Source organism: Asterias amurensis, chromosome 12 (assembly GCF_032118995.1).
Source record: "Asterias amurensis chromosome 12, ASM3211899v1".
Classification (NCBI taxonomy): Eukaryota; Metazoa; Echinodermata; class Asteroidea; order Forcipulatida; family Asteriidae; genus Asterias; species Asterias amurensis.
In genome coordinates this window covers 11,861,366-11,878,266 of record NC_092659.1, presented here as the reverse complement: position 1 = coordinate 11,878,266, position 16,901 = coordinate 11,861,366, and positions in this window count along the sequence as shown.

Here is a 16,901-nt window from a genome sequence, read left to right as displayed (position 1 = left end):
CCGAGTGTGCCGGTGCTAATTTGAACTCCGTCATTGTTATATTTTGGCGGTAATCGACGATTTTTGCTAAAATTGTGACGTCACTTTTGCACCAAAAAGTTGTAATTCCCAAGGTTTTGCGAATTTTGCATGATTCCACAAAGGAAAGTTGTTCAGGATGCTCAACTTGGTCGATTTGTAGCGTCAAAACGCGATTTCCAGAGTTGACTATTAGAAAAACAAGATGGCCGCTCCTCCCTTTTTGCCTACCCGGTGAATAAACTTTTTAATTTTCGAGCCACCCCAAATAGCCGAATTAGCGTGATTACTTCTTGCGGATACCCTACCCGAGTGTGCCGGTGCTAATTTGAACTCCGCCATTGTTATATTTTGGCGGTAATCGACGATTTTTGGTCAAATTGTGACGTCACTTTTGCACCAAAAAGTTGTAATTCCCAAGGTTTTGCGAATTTTGCATGACTCCTCACAGGAAAGTTGTTCAGGATGCTCAACCTGGTCGATTTGTACCGTCAAAACGCGATTTCCAGAGTTGACTATTAGAAAAACAAAATGGCCGCTCTTCCCTTTTCCCTACCCCGGAAATAAACTTTTTAATTTTCGAGCCACCCCGAAAAGCCGAAATAGCGTGACTACTTCTTGCGGATACCCCACCCGAGTGTGCCGGTTCTAATTTGAACTCCGCCATTGTTATATTTTGGCGGAAATCGACGATTTTTGGTCAAATTATGACGTCACTTTTGCACCAAAAAGTTGTAATTCCCAATGTTTTGCGAATTTTGCATGACTTCACAAAGGATAGTTGTTCAGGATGCTCAACTTGGTCAATGTGTACCGTCAAAACGCAGTTTCCAGAGTTGACTGTTAGAAAAACAAAATGGCCGCTCTACCCTTTTCCCTACCCGGGGAATAAACTTTTTAATTTTCGAGCCACCCCGAAAAGCCGAATTAGCGTGATTACTTCTTGCGGATACCCCACCAAAGTGTACCGGTGCTAATTTGAACTCCGTCATTGTTATATTTTGGCTGTAATCGACGATTTTTGGTCAAATTATGACGTCACTTTTGCACCAAAAAGTTGTAATTCCCAAGGTTTTGCGAATTTTGCATGATTCAAAAAGGAAAGTTGTTCAGGATGCTCAACTTGGTCAATTTGTACCGTCAAAACGCAGTTTCCAGAGTTGACTATTAGAAAAACAAAATGGCCGCTCTACCCTTTTCCCTACCCGGGGAATAAACTTTGTAATTGTCCAGCCACCCCGAAAAGCCGAATTAGGGTGATTACTTCTTGCGGATACCCCACCCGAGTGTGCCGGTGCTAATTTGAACTCCGTCATTGTTATATTTTGGCGGTAATCGACGATTTTTGCTCAAATTGTGACGTCACTTTTGCACCAAAAAGTTGTAATTCCCAAGGTTTTGCGAATTTTGCATGATTCCACAAAGGAAAGTTGTTCAGGATGCTCAACTTGGTCGATTTGTAGCGTCAAAACGCGATTTCCCGAGTTGACTATAAGAAAAACAAGATGGCCGCTCCTCCCTTTTTGCCTACCCGATGAATAAACTTTTTAATTTTCGAGCCACCCCAAATAGCCGAATTAGCGTGATTACTTCTTGCGGATACCCTACCCGAGTGTGCCGGTGCTAATTTGAACTCCGCCATTGTTATATTTTGGCGGTAATCGACGATTTTTGGTCAAATCGTGACGTCAATTTTGCACCAAAAAGTTGTAATTCCCAAGGTTTTGCAAATTTTGCATGACTCCTCACAGGAAAGTTGTTCAGGATGCTCAACCTGGTCGATTTGTACCGTCAAAACGCGATTTCCAGAGTTGACTATTAGAAAAACAAAATGGCCGCTCTTCCCTTTTCCCTTCCCGGGGAATAAACTTTTTAATTTTCGAGCCACCCCGAAAAGCCGAATTAGCGTGATTACTTCTTGCGGATACCCCACCCGAGTGTGCCGGTGCTAATTTGAACTACGCCATTGTTATATTTTGGCGGTAATCGACTATTTTTGGTCAAATTATGACGTCACTTTTGCACCAAAAAGTTGTAATTCCCAAGGTTTTGCGAATTTTGCATGACTCCACACAGGAAAGTTGTTCAGGATGCTCAACTTGGTCGATTTGTACCGTCAAAACGCGATTTCCAGAGTTGACTATTAGAAAAACAAAATGGCCGCTCTTCCCTTTTCCCTTCCCGGGGATTAAACTTTTTAATTTTCGAGCCACCCCGAAACGCCGAATTAGCGTGATTACTTCTTGCGGATACCCCACCAAGGTGTACCGGTGCTAATTTGAACTCCGTCATTGTTATATTTTGGCTGTAATCGACGATTTTTGGTCAAATTATGACGTCACTTTTGCACCACAAAGTTGTAATTCCCAAGGTTTTGCGAATTTTGCATGATTCCACAAAGGAAAGTTGTTCAGGATGCTCAACTTGGTCAATTTGTACCGTCAAAACGCAGTTTCCAGAGTTGACTATTAGAAAAACAAAATGGCCGCTCTACCCTTTTCCCTACCCGGGGAATAAACTTTTTAATTGTCCAGCCACCCCGAAAAGCCGAATTAGGGTGATTACTTCTTGCGGATACCCCACCCGAGTGTGCCGGTGCTAATTTGAACTCCGTCATTGTTATATTTTGGCGGTAATCGACGATTTTTGCTCAAATTGTGACGTCACTTTTGCACCAAAAAGTTGTAATTCCCAAGGTTTTGCGAATTTTGCATGATTCCACAAAGGAAAGTTGTTCAGGATGCTCAACTTGGTCGATTTGTAGCGTCAAAACGCGATTTCCAGAGTTGACTATTAGAAAAACAAGATGGCCGCTCCTCCCTTTTTGCCTACCCGGTGAATAAACTTTTTAATTTTCGAGCCACCCCAAATAGCCGAATTAGCGTGATTACTTCTTGCGGATACCCTACCCGAGTGTGCCGGTGCTAATTTGAACTCCGCCATTGTTATATTTTGGCGGTAATCGACGATTTTTGGTCAAATTGTGACGTCACTTTTGCACCAAAAAGTTGTAATTCCCAAGGTTTTGCGAATTTTGCATGACTCCTCACAGGAAAGTTGTTCAGGATGCTCAACCTGGTCGATTTGTACCGTCAAAACGCGATTTCCAGAGTTGACTATTAGAAAAACAAAATGGCCGCTCTTCCCTTTTCCCTACCCCGGAAATAAACTTTTTAATTTTCGAGCCACCCCGAAAAGCCGAAATAGCGTGACTACTTCTTGCGGATACCCCACCCGAGTGTGCTGGTTCTAATTTGAACTCCGCCATTGTTATATTTTGGCGGAAATCGACGATTTTTGGTCAAATTATGACGTCACTTTTGCACCAAAAAGTTGTAATTCCCAATGTTTTGCGAATTTTGCATGACTTCACAAAGGATAGTTGTTCAGGATGCTCAACTTGGTCAATGTGTACCGTCAAAACGCAGTTTCCAGAGTTGACTGTTAGAAAAACAAAATGGCCGCTCTACTCTTTTCCCTACCCGGGGAATAAACTTTTTAATTTTCGAGCCACCCCGAAAAGCCGAATTAGCGTGATTACTTCTTGCGGATACCCCACCAAAGTGTACCGGTGCTAATTTGAACTCCGTCATTGTTATATTTTGGCTGTAATCGACGATTTTTGGTCAAATTATGACGTCACTTTTGCACCAAAAAGTTGTAATTCCCAAGGTTTTGCGAATTTTGCATGATTCAAAAAGGAAAGTTGTTCAGGATGCTCAACTTGGTCAATTTGTACCGTCAAAACGCAGATTCCAGAGTTGACTATTAGAAAAACAAAATGGCCGCTCTACCCTTTTCCCTACCCGGGGAATAAACTTTGTAATTGTCCAGCCACCCCGAAAAGCCGAATTAGGGTGATTACTTCTTGCGGATACCCCACCCGAGTGTGCCGGTGCTAATTTGAACTCCGTCATTGTTATATTTTGGCGGTAATCGACGATTTTTGCTCAAATTGTGACGTCACTTTTGCACCAAAAAGTTGTAATTCCCAAGGTTTTGCGAATTTTGCATGATTCCACAAAGGAAAGTTGTTCAGGATGCTCAACTTGGTCGATTTGTAGCGTCAAAACGCGATTTCCCGAGTTGACTATTAGAAAAACAAGATGGCCGCTCCTCCCTTTTTGCCTACCCGATGAATAAACTTTTTAATTTTCGAGCCACCCCAAATAGCCGAATTAGCGTGATTACTTCTTGCGGATACCCTACCCGAGTGTGCCGGTGCTAATTTGAACTCCGCCATTGTTATATTTTGGCGGTAATCGACGATTTTTGGTCAAATCGTGACGTCAATTTTGCACCAAAAAGTTGTAATTCCCAAGGTTTTGCAAATTTTGCATGACACCTCACAGGAAAGTTGTTCAGGATGCTCAACCTGGTCGATTTGTACCGTCAAAACGCGATTTCCAGAGTTGACTATTAGAAAAACAAAATGGCCGCTCTTCCCTTTTCCCTACCCCGGAAATAAACTTTTTAATTTTCGAGCCACCCCGAAAAGCCGAAATAGCGTGACTACTTCTTGCGGATACCCCACCCGAGTGTGCCGGTTCTAATTTGAACTCCGCCATTGTTATATTTTGGCGGAAATCGACGATTTTGGGTCAAATTATGACGTCACTTTTGCACCAAAAAGTTTTAATTCCCAAGGTTTTGCGAATTTTGCATGACTCCACACAGGAAAGTTGTTCAGGATGCGCAACTTGGTCGATTTGTACCGCCAAAACGCGATTTCCAGAGTTGACTATTAGAAAAACAAGATGGCCGCTTTTCCCTTTTTCCCTACCCGGGGAAAAAACTTTTTAATTTTCGAGCCACCCCAAATAGCCGAATTAGCGTGATTACTTCTTGCGGATACCCCACCCGAGTGTACCAGGGCTAATTTGAACTCCGTCATTGTTATATTTTGGCGGTAATCGACGATTTTTGGTCAAATTATTACGTCACTTTTGCACCAAAAAGTTGTAATTCCCAATGTTTTGCGAATTTTGCATGACTTCACAAAGGAAAGTTGTTCAGGATGCTCAACTTGGTCGATTTGTACCGTCAAAACGCAGTTTCCAGAGTTGACTGTTAGAAAAACAAAATGGCCGCTCTACCCTTTTCCCTACCCGGGGAATAAACTTTTTAATTTTCGAGCCACCCCGAAAAGCCGAATTAGCGTGATTACTTCTTGCGGATACCCCACCAAAGTGTACCGGTGCTAATTTGAACTCCGTCATTGTTATATTTTGGCTGTAATCGACAATTTTTGGTCAAATTATGACGTCACTTTTGCACCAAAAAGTTGTAATTCCCAAGGTTTTGCGAATTTTGCATGATTCCACAAAGGAAAGTTGTTCAGGATGCTCAACTTGGTCAATTTGTACCGTCAAAACGCAGTTTTCAGAGTTGACTATTAGAAAAACAAAATGGCCGCTCTACCCTTTTCCCTACCCGGGGAATAAACTTTGTAATTGTCCAGCCACCCCGAAAAGCCGAATTAGGGTGATTACTTCTTGCGGATACCCCACCCGAGTGTGCCGGTGCTAATTTGAACTCCGTCATTGTTATATTTTGGCGGTAATCGACGATTTTTGCTCAAATTGTGACGTCACTTTTGCACCAAAAAGTTGTAATTCCCAAGGTTTTGCGAATTTTGCATGATTCCACAAAGGAAAGTTGTTCAGGATGCTCAACTTGGTCGATTTGTACCGTCAAAACGCGATTTCCAGAGTTGACTATTAGAAAAACAAAATGGCCGCTCTACCCTTTTCCCTACCCGGGGAATAGACTTTTTAATTTTCGAGCCACCCCGAAACGCCGAATTAGCGTGATTACTTCTTGCGGATACCCCACCCGTGTGTACCGGTGCTAATTTGAACTCCGCCATTGTTATAATTTGGCGGTAATCGACGAGTTTTGGTCAAATTGTGACGTCACTTTTGCACCAAAAAGTTGTTATTCCCAAGGTTTTGCGAATTTTGCATGACTCGACACAGGAAAGTTGTTCAGGATGCTCAACTTGGTCGATTTGTACCATCAAAACGCGATTTCCAGAGTTGACTATTAGAAAAACAAAATGGCCGCACTACCGTTTTCCCAAGCCGGGGAATAAACTTTTTAATTTTCGAGCCACCCCGAAAAGCGGAATTAGCGTGATTACTTCTTGCGGATACCCCACCCGAGTGTACCGGTGCTAATTTGAACTCTGTCATTGTTCTTTGGCGGTAATCGACGATTTTTGGTCAAATTATGACGTCACTTTTGCCCCAAAAAGTTGTAATTCCCAAGGTTTTGCGAATTTTGCATGTCTCCACACAGGAATGCTCACATAGGAATGCTGTTCAGGATGCTCAACTTGGTCGATTTGTACCGTCAAAACGACGGTACAAATCGACCAGGTTGAGCATCCTGAACAACTTTCCTGTGAGGAGTTATGCAAAATTCGCAAAACCTTGGGAATTACAACTTTTTGGTGCAAAAGTGACGTCACTGTTTGACCAAAAATCGTCGATTACCACCAAAATATAATATTGGCGGAGTTCAAATTAGCACCGGCACACTCGGGTGGGGTATCTTCAAGAAGTAATCACGCTAATTCGGCTTTTCGGGGTGGCTCGAAAATTAAAAAGTTTATTCCCCGGGAAGGGAAAAGGGAAGAGCGGCCATTTCGTTTTTCTAATAGACAACTCTGGAAATCGCGTTTTGACGGTACAAATCGACCAAGTTGAGCATCCTGAACAACTTTCCTGTGTGGAGTCATGCAAAATTCGCAAAACCTTGGGAATTACAACTTTTTGGTGCAAAAGTGACGTCATAATTTGACCAAAAATCGTCGATTACCGCCAAATTAAAACAATGACGGAGTTCAAATTAGCACCGGCACACTCGGGTGGGGTATCTTCAAGAAGTAGTCACGCTAATTCGGCTTTTCGGGGTGGCTCGAAAATTAAAAAGTTTATTCCCCGGGAAGGGAAAAGGGAAGAGCGGAAATTTCGTTTTTCTAATAGCCAACACTGGAAATCGCGTTTTGACGGTACAAATCGACCAAGTTGAGCATCCTGAACAACTTTCCTGTGTGGAGTCATGCAAAATTCGCAAAACCTTGGGAATTACAACTTTTTGGTGCAAAAGTGACGTCATAATTTGACCCAATATCGTCGATTACCGCCAAATTATAACAATGGCGGAGTTCAAATTAGCACCGGTACACTCGGGTGGGGTATCTTCAAGAAGTAATCACGCTAATTCGGCTTTTCGGGGTGGCTCGAAAATTAAAAAGTTTATTCCCCGGGTAGGGAAAAGGGTAGAGCGGCCATTTTGTTTTTCTAATAGTCAACTAAATAAATCGCGTTTGACGGTACAAATCGACCAGTTTGAGCATCCTGAACAACTTTCCTGTGAGGAGTCTTGCAAAATTCGCAAAACCTTGGGAATTACAACTTTTTGGTGCAAAAGTGACGTCACAATTTGACTAAAAATCGTCGATTACCGCCAAAATATAATATTGGCGGAGTTCAAATTAGCACCGGCACACTCGGGTAGGGTATCCGCAAGAAGTAATCACGCTAATTCGGCTTTTTGGGGTGGCTCGAAAATTAAAAAGTTTATTCTGTGGGAAGGGAAAAGGGAAGAGCGGCCATTTTGGTTTTCTAATAGTCAACTCTGGAAATCGATCGCGTTTTGACGGTACAAATTGACCAAGTTGAGCATCCTGAACAGCTGTCCTGTGTGGAGTCATGTAAAATTCGCAAAAACTTTGGGAATTACAACTTTTTGGTGCAAAAGTGACGTCATAATTTGACCCAAAATCGTCGATTACCGCCAAATTATAACAATGGCGGAGTTCAAATTAACACCGGTACACTCGGGTGGGGTATCCGCAAGAAGTAATCACGCTAATTCGGCTTTTCGGGATGGCTCGAAAATTAAAAAGTTTATCCCCCGGGTGGGGAAAAGGGTAGAGCGGCCATTTTGTTTTTCTAATAGTCAACTCTGGAAATCGCGTTTTGACGGAACAAATCGACCAGGTTGAGCATCCTGAACAACTTTCCTGTGAGGAGTCATGCAAAATTCGCAAAACCTTGGGAATTACAACTGTTTGGTGCAAAAGTGACGTCATAATTTGACCAATAATCTTCGATTACCGCCAAAAAATAACAATGACGGAGTTCAAATTAGCACCGGTACACTCGGGTGGGGTATCCGCAAGAAGTAATCACGCTAATTCGGCTTTTCGGGGTGGCTCGAAAATTAAAAAGTTTATTCCCCGGCTGGGGAAAAGGGTAGAGCGGCCATTTTGTTTTTCTAATAGTCAACTCTGGAAATCGCGTTTTGACGGTACAAATCGACCAAGTTGAGCATCCTGAACAACTTTCCTGTGTGGAGTCATGCAAAATTCGCAAAACCTTGGGAATTACAACTTTTTGGTGCAAAAGTGACGTCACAATTTGACCAAAAATCGTCGATTACCGCCAAAATATAATATTGGCGGAGTTCAAATTTGCACCGGCACACTCGGGTAGGGTATCCGCAAGAAGTTATCACGCTAATTCGGCTTTTCGGGGTGGCTCGAAAATTAAAAAGTTTATTCCCCGGGAAGGGAAAAGGGAAGAGCGGCCATTTTGTTTTTCTAATAGTCAACTCTGGAAATCGCGTTTTGACGGTACAAATTGACGAGGTTGAGCATCCTGAACAACTTTCCAGTGAGGAGTCATGCAAAATTCGCAAAACCTTGGGAATTACAACTTTTTGGTGCAAAAGTGACGTCATAATTTGACCAAAAATCGTCGATTACCGCCAAAATATAACAATGACGGAGTTCAAATTAGCACCGGTACACTCGGGTGGGGTATCCGCAAGAAGTAATCACACTAATTCGGCTTTTCGGGGTGGCTCGAAAATTAAAAAGTTTATTCCCCGGGTAGGGAAAAGGTTAGAGCGGCCATTTTGTTTTTCTAATAGTCAACTCTGGAAATCGCGTTTTGACGGTACAAATCGACCAGTTTGAGCATCCTGAACAACTTTCCTGTGAGGAGTCATGCAAAATTCGCAAAACCTTGGGAATTACAACTTTTTGGTGCAAAAGTGACGTCACAATTTGACTAAAAATCGTCGATTACCGCCAAAATATAATATTGGCGGAGTTCAAATTAGCACCGGTACACTCGGGTGGGGTATCCGCAAGAAGTAATCACACTAATTCGGCTTTTCGGGGTGGCTCGAAAATTAAAAAGTTTATTCCCCGGGTAGGGAAAAGGGTAGAGCGGCCATTTTGTTTTTCTAATAGTCAACTAAATAAATCGCGTTTGACGGTACAAATCGACCAGTTTGAGCATCCTTAACAACTTTCCTGTGAGGAGTCATGCAAAATTCGCAAAACCTTGGGAATTACAACTTTTTGGTGCAAAAAGTGACGTCACAATTTGACTAAAAATCGTCGATTACCGCCAAAATATAATATTGGCGGAGTTCAAATTAGCACCGGCACACTCGGGTAGGGTATCCGCAAGAAGTAATCACGCTATTTCGGCTTTTTGGGGTGGCTCGAAAATTAAAAAGTTTATTCCCCGGGAAGGGAAAAGGGAAGAGCGGCCATTTTGGTTTTCTAATAGTCAACTCTGGAAATCGATCGCGTTTTGACGGTACAAATTGACCAAGTTGAGCATCCTGAACAACTGTCCTGTGTGGAGTCATGCAAAATTCGCAAAAACTTTGGGAATTACAACTTTTTGGTGCAAAAGTGACGTCATAATTTGACCCAAAATCGTCGATTACCGCCAAATTATAACAATGGCGGAGTTCAAATTAACACCGGTACACTCGGGTGGGGTATCCGCAAGAAGTAATCACGCTAATTCGGCTTTTCGGGATGGCTCGAAAATTAAAAAGTTTATCCCCCGGGTGGGGAAAAGGGTAGAGCGGCCATTTTGTTTTTCTAATAGTCAACTCTGGAAATCGCGTTTTGACGGAACAAATCGACCAGGTTGAGCATCCTGAACAACTTTCCTGTGAGGAGTCATGCAAAATTCGCAAAACCTTGGGAATTACAACTGTTTGGTGCAAAAGTGACGTCATAATTTGACCAATAATCTTCGATTACCGCCAAAAAATAACAATGACGGAGTTCAAATTAGCACCGGTACACTCGGGTGGGGTATCCGCAAGAAGTAATCACGCTAATTCGGCTTTTCGGGGTGGCTCGAAAATTAAAAAGTTTATTCCCCGGCTGGGGAAAAGGGTAGAGCGGCCATTTTGTTTTTCTAATAGTCAACTCTGGAAATCGCGTTTTGACGGTACAAATCGACCAAGTTGAGCATCCTGAACAACTTTCCTATGTGGAGTTATGCAAAATTCGCAAAACTTTGGGAATTACAACTTTTTGGTGCAAAAGTGACGTCACAATTTGACCAAAAATCGTCGATTACCGCCAAAATATAATATTGGCGGAGTTCAAATTTGCACCGGCACACTCGGGTAGGGTATCCGCAAGAAGTTATCACGCTAATTCGGCTTTTCGGGGTGGCTCGAAAATTAAAAAGTTTATTCCCCGGCTGGGGAAAAGGGAAGAGCGGCCATTTTGTTTTTCTAATAGTCAACTCTGGAAATCGCGTTTTGACGGTACAAATTGACCAGGTTGAGCATCCTGAACAACTTTCCAGTGAGGAGTCATGCAAAATTCGCAAAACCTTGGGAATTACAACTTTTTGGTGCAAAAGTGACGTCATAATTTGACCAAAAATCGTCGATTACCGCCAAAATATAACAATGACGGAGTTCAAATTAGCACCGGTACACTCGGGTGGGGTATCCGCAAGAAGTAATCACACTAATTCGGCTTTTCGGGGTGGCTCGAAAATTAAAAAGTTTATTCCCCGGGTAGGGAAAAGGTTAGAGCGGCCATTTTGTTTTTCTAATAGTCAACTCTGGAAATCGCGTTTTGACGGTACAAATCGACCAGTTTGAGCATCCTGAACAACTTTCCTGTGAGGAGTCATGCAAAATTCGCAAAACCTTGGGAATTACAACTTTTTGGTGCAAAAGTGACGTCACAATTTGACTAAAAATCGTCGATTACCGCCAAAATATAACAATGACGGAGTTCAAATTAGCACCGGTACACTCGGGTGGGGTATCCGCAAGAAGTAATCACACTAATTCGGCTTTTCGGGGTGGCTCGAAAATTAAAAAGTTTATTCCCCGGGTAGGGAAAAGGGTAGAGCGGCCATTTTGTTTTTCTAATAGTCAACTAAATCAATCGCGTTTGACGGTACAAATCGACCAGTTTGAGCATCCTGAACAACTTTCCTGTGAGGAGTCATGCAAAATTCGCAAAACCTTGGGAATTACAACTTTTTGGTGCAAAAGTGACGTCACAATTTGACTAAAAATCGTCGATTACCGCCAAAATATAATATTGGCGGAGTTCAAATTAGCACCGGCACACTCGGGTAGGGTATCCGCAAGAAGTAATCACGCTAATTCGGCTTTTTGGGGTGGCTCGAAAATTAAAAAGTTTATTCCCCGGGAAGGGAAAAGGGAAGAGCGGCCATTTTGGTTTTCTAATAGTCAACTCTGGAAATCGATCGCGTTTTGACGGTACAAATTGACCAAGTTGAGCATCCTGAACAACTGTCCTGTGTGGAGTCATGCAAAATTCGCAAAAACTTTGGGAATTACAACTTTTTGGTGCAAAAGTGACGTCATAATTTGACCCAAAATCGTCGATTACCGCCAAATTATAACAATGGCGGAGTTCAAATTAACACCGGTACACTCGGGTGGGGTATCCGCAAGAAGTAATCACGCTAATTCGGCTTTTCGGGATGGCTCGAAAATTAAAAAGTTTATCCCCCGGGTGGGGAAAAGGGTAGAGCGGCCATTTTGTTTTTCTAATAGTCAACTCTGGAAATCGCGTTTTGACGAAACAAATCGACCAGGTTGAGCATCCTGAACAACTTTCCTGTGAGGAGTCATGCAAAATTCGCAAAACCTTGGGAATTACAACTGTTTGGTGCAAAAGTGACGTCATAATTTGACCAATAATCTTCGATTACCGCCAAAAAATAACAATGACGGAGTTCAAATTAGCACCGGTACACTCGGGTGGGGTATCCGCAAGAAGTAATCACGCTAATTCGGCTTTTCGGGGTGGCTCGAAAATTAAAAAGTTTATTCCCCGGCTGGGGAAAAGGGTAGAGCGGCCATTTTGTTTTTCTAATAGTCAACTCTGGAAATCGCGTTTTGACGGTACAAATCGACCAAGTTGAGCATCCTGAACAACTTTCCTATGTGGAGTTATGCAAAATTCGCAAAACCTTGGGAATTACAACTTTTTGGTGCAAAAGTGACGTCACAATTTGACCAAAAATCGTCGATTACAGCCAAATTATAACAATGGCGGAGTTCAAATTAACACCGGTACACTCGGGTTGGGTATCCGCAAGAAGTAATCACGCTAATTCGGCTTTTCGGGATGGCTCGAAAATTAAAAAGTTTATTCCCCGGGAAGGGAAAAGGGAAGAGCGGCCATTTCGTTTTTCTAATAGACAACTCTGGAAATCGCGTTTTGACGGTACAAATCGACCAAGTTGAGCATCCTGAACAACTTTCCTGTGTGGAGTCATGCAAAATTCGCAAAACCTTGGGAATTACAACTTTTTGGTGCAAAAGTGACGTCATAATTTGACCAAAAATCGTCGATTACCGCCAAATTAAAACAATGACGGAGTTCAAATTAGCACCGGCACACTCGGGTGGGGTATCTTCAAGAAGTAGTCACGCTAATTCGGCTTTTCGGGGTGGCTCGAAAATTAAAAAGTTTATTCCCCGGGAAGGGAAAAGGGAAGAGCGGCCATTTCGTTTTTCTAATAGCCAACACTGGAAATCGCGTTTTGACGGTACAAATCGACCAAGTTGAGCATCCTGAACAACTTTCCTGTGTGGAGTCATGCAAAATTCGCAAAACCTTGGGAATTACAACTTTTTGGTGCAAAAGTGACGTCATAATTTGACCCAATATCGTCGATTACCGCCAAATTATAACAATGGCGGAGTTCAAATTAGCACCGGTACACTCGGGTGGGGTATCTTCAAGAAGTAATCACGCTAATTCGGCTTTTCGGGGTGGCTCGAAAATTAAAAAGTTTATTCCCCGGGTAGGGAAAAGGGTAGAGCGGCCATTTTGTTTTTCTAATAGTCAACTAAATAAATCGCGTTTGACGGTACAAATCGACCAGTTTGAGCATCCTGAACAACTTTCCTGTGAGGAGTCTTGCAAAATTCGCAAAACCTTGGGAATTACAACTTTTTGGTGCAAAAGTGACGTCACAATTTGACTAAAAATCGTCGATTACCGCCAAAATATAATATTGGCGGAGTTCAAATTAGCACCGGCACACTCGGGTAGGGTATCCGCAAGAAGTAATCACGCTAATTCGGCTTTTTGGGGTGGCTCGAAAATTAAAAAGTTTATTCCCCGGGAAGGGAAAAGGGAAGAGCGGCCATTTTGGTTTTCTAATAGTCAACTCTGGAAATCGATCGCGTTTTGACGGTACAAATTGACCAAGTTGAGCATCCTGAACAACTGTCCTGTGTGGAGTCATGCAAAATTCGCAAAAACTTTGGGAATTACAACTTTTTGGTGCAAAAGTGACGTCATAATTTGACCCAAAATCGTCGATTACCGCCAAATTATAACAATGGCGGAGTTCAAATTAACACCGGTACACTCGGGTGGGGTATCCGCAAGAAGTAATCACGCTAATTCGGCTTTTCGGGATGGCTCGAAAATTAAAAAGTTTATCCCCCGGGTGGGGAAAAGGGTAGAGCGGCCATTTTGTTTTTCTAATAGTCAACTCTGGAAATCGCGTTTTGACGAAACAAATCGACCAGGTTGAGCATCCTGAACAACTTTCCTGTGAGGAGTCATGCAAAATTCGCAAAACCTTGGGAATTACAACTGTTTGGTGCAAAAGTGACGTCATAATTTGACCAATAATCTTCGATTACCGCCAAAAAATAACAATGACGGAGTTCAAATTAGCACCGGTACACTCGGGTGGGGTATCCGCAAGAAGTAATCACGCTAATTCGGCTTTTCGGGGTGGCTCGAAAATTAAAAAGTTTATTCCCCGGCTGGGGAAAAGGGTAGAGCGGCCATTTTGTTTTTCTAATAGTCAACTCTGGAAATCGCGTTTTGACGGTACAAATCGACCAAGTTGAGCATCCTGAACAACTTTCCTATGTGGAGTTATGCAAAATTCGCAAAACCTTGGGAATTACAACTTTTTGGTGCAAAAGTGACGTCACAATTTGACCAAAAATCGTCGATTACAGCCAAATTATACCAATGGCGGAGTTCAAATTAACACCGGTACACTCGGGTGGGGTATCCGCAAGAAGTAATCACGCTAATTCGGCTTTTCGGGATGGCTCGAAAATTAAAAAGTTTATTCCCCGGGAAGGGAAAAGGGAAGAGCGGCCATTTCGTTTTTCTAATAGACAACTCTGGAAATCGCGTTTTGACGGTACAAATCGACCAAGTTGAGCATCCTGAACAACTTTCCTGTGTGGAGTCATGCAAAATTCGCAAAACCTTGGGAATTACAACTTTTTGGTGCAAAAGTGACGTCATAATTTGACCAAAAATCGTCGATTACCGCCAAATTAAAACAATGACGGAGTTCAAATTAGCACCGGCACACTCGGGTGGGGTATCTTCAAGAAGTAGTCACGCTAATTCGGCTTTTCGGGGTGGCTCGAAAATTAAAAAGTTTATTCCCCGGGAAGGGAAAAGGGAAGAGCGGCCATTTCGTTTTTCTAATAGCCAACACTGGAAATCGCGTTTTGACGGTACAAATCGACCAAGTTGAGCATCCTGAACAACTTTCCTGTGTGGAGTCATGCAAAATTCGCAAAACCTTGGGAATTACAACTTTTTGGTGCAAAAGTGACGTCATAATTTGACCCAATATCGTCGATTACCGCCAAATTATAACAATGGCGGAGTTCAAATTAGCACCGGTACACTCGGGTGGGGTATCTTCAAGAAGTAATCACGCTAATTCGGCTTTTCGGGGTGGCTCGAAAATTAAAAAGTTTATTCCCCGGGTAGGGAAAAGGGTAGAGCGGCCATTTTGTTTTTCTAATAGTCAACTAAATAAATCGCGTTTGACGGTACAAATCGACCAGTTTGAGCATCCTGAACAACTTTCCTGTGAGGAGTCTTGCAAAATTCGCAAAACCTTGGGAATTACAACTTTTTGGTGCAAAAGTGACGTCACAATTTGACTAAAAATCGTCGATTACCGCCAAAATATAATATTGGCGGAGTTCAAATTAGCACCGGCACACTCGGGTAGGGTATCCGCAAGAAGTAATCACGCTAATTCGGCTTTTTGGGGTGGCTCGAAAATTAAAAAGTTTATTCTGTGGGAAGGGAAAAGGGAAGAGCGGCCATTTTGGTTTTCTAATAGTCAACTCTGGAAATCGATCGCGTTTTGACGGTACAAATTGACCAAGTTGAGCATCCTGAACAGCTGTCCTGTGTGGAGTCATGCAAAATTCGCAAAAACTTTGGGAATTACAACTTTTTGGTGCAAAAGTGACGTCATAATTTGACCCAAAATCGTCGATTACCGCCAAATTATAACAATGGCGGAGTTCAAATTAACACCGGTACACTCGGGTGGGGTATCCGCAAGAAGTAATCACGCTAATTCGGCTTTTCGGGATGGCTCGAAAATTAAAAAGTTTATCCCCCGGGTGGGGAAAAGGGTAGAGCGGCCATTTTGTTTTTCTAATAGTCAACTCTGGAAATCGCGTTTTGACGGAACAAATCGACCAGGTTGAGCATCCTGAACAACTTTCCTGTGAGGAGTCATGCAAAATTCGCAAAACCTTGGGAATTACAACTGTTTGGTGCAAAAGTGACGTCATAATTTGACCAATAATCTTCGATTACCGCCAAAAAATAACAATGACGGAGTTCAAATTAGCACCGGTACACTCGGGTGGGGTATCCGCAAGAAGTAATCACGCTAATTCGGCTTTTCGGGGTGGCTCGAAAATTAAAAAGTTTATTCCCCGGCTGGGGAAAAGGGTAGAGCGGCCATTTTGTTTTTCTAATAGTCAACTCTGGAAATCGCGTTTTGACGGTACAAATCGACCAAGTTGAGCATCCTGAACAACTTTCCTGTGTGGAGTCATGCAAAATTCGCAAAACCTTGGGAATTACAACTTTTTGGTGCAAAAGTGACGTCACAATTTGACCAAAAATCGTCGATTACCGCCAAAATATAATATTGGCGGAGTTCAAATTTGCACCGGCACACTCGGGTAGGGTATCCGCAAGAAGTTATCACGCTAATTCGGCTTTTCGGGGTGGCTCGAAAATTAAAAAGTTTATTCCCCGGGAAGGGAAAAGGGAAGAGCGGCCATTTTGTTTTTCTAATAGTCAACTCTGGAAATCGCGTTTTGACGGTACAAATTGACGAGGTTGAGCATCCTGAACAACTTTCCAGTGAGGAGTCATGCAAAATTCGCAAAACCTTGGGAATTACAACTTTTTGGTGCAAAAGTGACGTCATAATTTGACCAAAAATCGTCGATTACCGCCAAAATATAACAATGACGGAGTTCAAATTAGCACCGGTACACTCGGGTGGGGTATCCGCAAGAAGTAATCACACTAATTCGGCTTTTCGGGGTGGCTCGAAAATTAAAAAGTTTATTCCCCGGGTAGGGAAAAGGTTAGAGCGGCCATTTTGTTTTTCTAATAGTCAACTCTGGAAATCGCGTTTTGACGGTACAAATCGACCAGTTTGAGCATCCTGAACAACTTTCCTGTGAGGAGTCATGCAAAATTCGCAAAACCTTGGGAATTACAACTTTTTGGTGCAAAA